At 46.0% G+C, this 4,893-nt stretch overlaps 1 pseudogene; it reads right to left on the bottom strand.

The window, feature by feature from the left end:
• Positions 1 to 3,162: 3,162 nt before the first annotated feature.
• Positions 3,163 to 4,591, bottom strand: LOC138297305 (HUWE1-associated protein modifying stress responses pseudogene; annotated as a pseudogene).
• Positions 4,592 to 4,893: the final 302 nt, after the last annotated feature.

The following is a 4,893-nucleotide window of genomic DNA, read 5'->3' as shown; positions in this document are numbered from 1 at the left end:
GACCCTAACCATGAAGTAATGCTACCAATACAAGAAAGAGGACCCACTCACCTAACTGTCAGCTGGCTTCATCAGACTCCTTTCTTTTGTTTAATCTGCACATTCAGCATGGAGGATTCATTGAGGTCAGTTTAAATTGCACAGAAGCCTTGAGTTAGGGCTTGCAGGGGTTTCTGATTAATCTTTCATCTGTGGGTTTACTGGGGCTCTTGTTATCCTCTTAAGTCATCTGGTGCATCTGACGCCCATGGAGGGCTTAAAAGAATTCTCTGGTGCAAAGCACCAGAAAATTATTTGTTTTCCTCCAGAGGGGAGACAGGGAATCACTTGTGCATCTCTCCCCACTCCCCCTCGCACCCATCTGTGATATCAGCATTCAGCGATACATGCTGGTGTGCTGACGTCACGGTTTCCACTTTTGGATCTGAGGGAGCAGCAGGTAAGTCTGCGCTCGATTCCTATTGTGACAACAGGCCAAAAAAGCCTCCCCAGTTTCAGGGAGGTCTCCTCTGAAAGTGGAGAGTCTCCCATTTCAAACAAGACCTTCCTGAAAGGATTTCCTGTCAGAGTATTGTTGCCCACTGCGATCCACAGCCAGGAAACTGCACTAGACACCAGGAATTCAATCTGCCTTCCACGTGGACCAGCCACCCCCTTGTGGGGGATATTATTGCAAAATCAGAGTTGGTTTTCCTCTCAGGGGATGTGATTGCCCCCCAGGGTGTTTAATGTAAAAAAAAAAAAAAAGCCTTGATATTGACAAAGGGTCGACCCTCCTCCTCAAGGGCCGGCCCCTGTGTATGTCACCCTGTAGGTGGTTTCCTTGAGGGCAGCACAGCAAAAAGGCTTGTGGCACTGCCCTACACCAAAACTTTCTAAATGAGACCCTCTCTCTCTATATATATATATATATATATAGATAGATAGATAGATAGATAGATAGATAGATAGATAGATAGATAGATAGATAGATAGATAGATAGATAGATAGATAGAGAGATAGTGAAACACGTGCCAGGGGTTGCTTGTACTCATTAATGGATAGCTTGGATGGTATTTTAGCAGTCTAAAGCTGTAATACTGTGCCTGGAGTGGTGAAAGGATTTTGTAATTTCACAGCTCAGAGAGTAGAGCATTGTGCCAATATTTTTGCTGTACAATGGAAAAAGACTTTGGGACTTATTCACAAAAAATGATGCACCTCTACCGCAGCACAGCGTTGCATCAAAATATTTAACGCCGTGTAACAACAGATCCTAACGACATGCTTGCACTGTATTTACAAAATGGAGCCACATGGCGTTAGGATCAGGGTAGCGTTAAAAAAAAGAAGATGCTAGCCTGTGCGCCACATCGTAAAATAAATGATGCTAGTGCTGCAAAAGTGATGTTCCCCTAATTTGAAGCAGAAAATGTGATGCTAGCCAACCTTGCTTCACTTATGCTTCTAAAATCATTGGGAAAACAGCCGCAAAATGCCGTTTTGCAAAAAAAAAGAAAAAGAACACGAGACACTGCAGAAGCAGAAATGGAGAGGCCAGGAGATCAGAGACCCCAGGACACCCCCAACAACCCCTGTACCAGCCAGGATGTCCAAACAGACTCCCAGGAGAAGGGGAAGAGAAAGAGGAAGTGACGGAGATTCAACCACAGCTTTGTGTCACCTCCAAATTGCCATTACGGAAGAAAGAGGACAAAGTCAACAGTGTGGCAGAGGTGAAGAGGACAGTCATTGACTGTAAGAAGCACTGGCAAGATTGCAAGCGCAGAACAAAGGAGAAACTGTCCAGCAACTATAAGGCAGCATTGCAGACCGAAGGTGGAAGTCCAGCACCCCAGGAGGAGCTGGATGACTTGGAGGAAAAGTGTGGCAACTTCATCCCTGAGGAGTGGGAGACAAGAGTCCCAGGACACGATAGTACAGCATTTGATGCACTACAACACCCGCAGGGTAAGTTGGAGTGGGGAGCAATGTGGTAATTATGCAATGCCAAAAGGGGGAGGCAGCCATAACTCAGTGCTAAAACGCACTGTCTGCAGGCTAAAGGGTAGTATGTTGGCACACTTATGGTTAAACAGAAAAGATATGTAATGTGCACTGACCTCCCACAATTAGCACGTCTCAGGCTGGGAACCGTCACTTCACTTTCTTTATTTTGTGAAGTGCAGCATCATTTCATGTTTACCTCACTTTGTGCCTCATATACGAGGAAATGAAGTAGTGCACTGTAGTCAGCCAGCTTACTGCACTGTGCTGTGTCATGTAGAAAGTGCAGGGATGCGTTGTATTCACTGAAATTCAATGCATCCCTGTACTTTCCTCAGCGATGGCGCACAAACTGCTGCCTAGCTCCAAAGCAGGTATCCTTACACATGTAGCTACCCCTGGAAGTTGGGCCTATGCATACTAATCTAGATGTAAATCCTCTGAGTGGAATGGTTGTGTCACAGGACACTCAACTCATCTGAAAGGGGTCAGGTGTGGGCGATGGTAGGCATACATACATAGGGACAAGGCAATAAACATGTCTTTTGTACCCTGCATGAAACTAAATTGCACACAGTTGATACGGTCGGGCAGGGGAGTGCACACATGTGTCAGCTGCCATGGAAGACACCACATTAACTCATCACAAATATTCAATTAGAGGGTAAGTGATATGAAAAATGTGCAACACTGGACCATATGTGTACAAACTAATGATTGTGTGTGGGCACCGTGGGACACTGCTACTTCTCTGCATGGTAGGTGCTGACACTCATGGTAAAATTACATTTGGTTTGAACAGGGAGTCTGTACCTGCTGGGGAGGTGGGAATGGACATGTGTGCTGCATGGTACCTACACAAATACACATGCGCGACTGGGTCTGACTGGGCAATGCTTTTGGCACACCTGGGAAGGGATGGACAAGAAAGACCCATTGGTGGACCACAACCTACATGTCATGTGGACCAGGGGAGAGCATGTGGCACATGCCAGGAAGGTGTATGATGCAACAATTTCTTCCGGTGCCACAAGTACAAATTGGAGGTTGTAAAACAGGGATTTGACAAAGGGATACCAAGAAACACCAAGCCACGACAAATGATGGGACTCAGACTGAAGTGGGCGGGCCTACTGATGTGGGATTCAGATGGAGGGACTTGCCACCAATCACACTACAGTCCAATATTTAATTTGCACAAAAGTACTACAAACTTAGGTGCATGGTAGTGCTGCAGAAATGGAAGCCGTCAGATTTGACAAAAAGATGCCAAGTTATGTTTGAAACAAGAAGACAAATCGGTCAAACTGGCAATACTGTTGAAGCAAATACTCATCACAATTGAAATAAAATATCTTTCTATAACCATACAACTGTCACTTCCTTTCTCTTTAAGAATACAAATAAGGGCACTTTTCGCACTGAAAACGTGTACGTATTTGCCTATGATGATCTTGCTAAATACTACACAATATCTGCTCTCCTCTGACATGAATATAGTTAAAGAAAGCAAAAGCTACAAGAGGCATCTACTGCAATACCTAACTTTCTTTATGGCAATCAGTATTGAATTTGCTTGTTTGAAACAGTGAAACAGGAAGATGGCCTTAAGTTTCCTTTTCAATTTTATGTTGAGGATCAAGTGGCTTTTAAGCAGCATGGTGTATTTGAATTATCTGGAGTTTAGATCATTCGGTTGCGTTTATTCGTTGGTGAATCTGCTATAACATCACCACACTGGGCTGAGGTACGTTTTCTAGTTCCACCATTGTCCAAGTTGAGTGCCATTTCTTCGGATATGAAAGTGTTCAAATCATCATCGTGAAGTCCATTTCTCCTACGACCAGCATTAGAACCACTGCTAACATGAGTGGGAGATCCAGGAGTACTGGAGCGGACACTTATACTAGCCATTGCACCACTCAATCCATGGAGAGCTATGGCTTCCCTGAAGGGCTGCAAATCAGTCTCTACAGAGGAACTAGTTTCTGTCGAAGTCGCCCGACTAGGGGTTACAACAGTCAGTCTTGGGAGTGCTCTAGAGTTACATGGAGGAGGAACTTTTCCACAAGGAAAGCTGATCAAATCCTCTCTACGAATAGTTCTTCTGCGTTTTTTTTAACCAGGCTAACACGTTCTTATTATGTCGCTGATATCCAATTTGAATTCCTAGATCAAAACTTTGTTGGTGGGCATCCACGCTTTCTTTATAAACATTAGTCACTGCAGTAGCTGCATTTTGGAAGGGGACCCAGAGAGATAGACCCTGCTGCTGGCATGCATGGTCTTTGTAGAGTTGCGCTACGGCGGTGGGCGAGTTCTGGAAGAGGTGCCAGAGTTTCTGCTGGGTGCCATCTGCCTCCTCCTTGGGCGAATCATCCTGCTCAGCCTCTGCTAAGCACTGTCGCTCCCACTTCGTGAACCAATGTTAAGGCCCGTGTTCCTGGATCTCAGCTTCGCCCTCTTCCTTTTTCTCCTCCATCCTACCCGACCGCTGTTGCTGCCGCTTTCTCCTCCTCCTCCTCCTCCAGGGAGCGGATGCAGCGCCCTGCGCCTGGCAGACCCCGCGGGTACCGTACGCGCCTATTAAACACACTGCCCGCCGGCGCACCTCTACCTCTGAGCCATAGTCCCGCAGCGGCCTTGCCTAAGAAACTGAACCGATTACACCACCACTACAATGTGGGTGAAGCTCCAACACTTGCTGTCTATAACAAATGAACATGTAGTCCCACTGGATATGGACATGCATGATCGGCAGGTCGTAGGCACGTGAGAATGAATGTATGATTTGGGTAGGATCACTGTGTGCCACTTACCTGTGTACCAGGACCCAAAAGTGGGCAATCTAAGGAGGTCTGTACACATACAATGGTAAGGGCCATATGACGTGTGACACTTTGCAG

The sequence above is a fragment of the Pleurodeles waltl genome, chromosome 5, assembly GCF_031143425.1.
Source record: "Pleurodeles waltl isolate 20211129_DDA chromosome 5, aPleWal1.hap1.20221129, whole genome shotgun sequence".
NCBI classification, from domain to species: domain Eukaryota; kingdom Metazoa; phylum Chordata; class Amphibia; order Caudata; family Salamandridae; genus Pleurodeles; species Pleurodeles waltl.
This window is presented reverse-complemented; position numbering and strand designations above follow the sequence as displayed.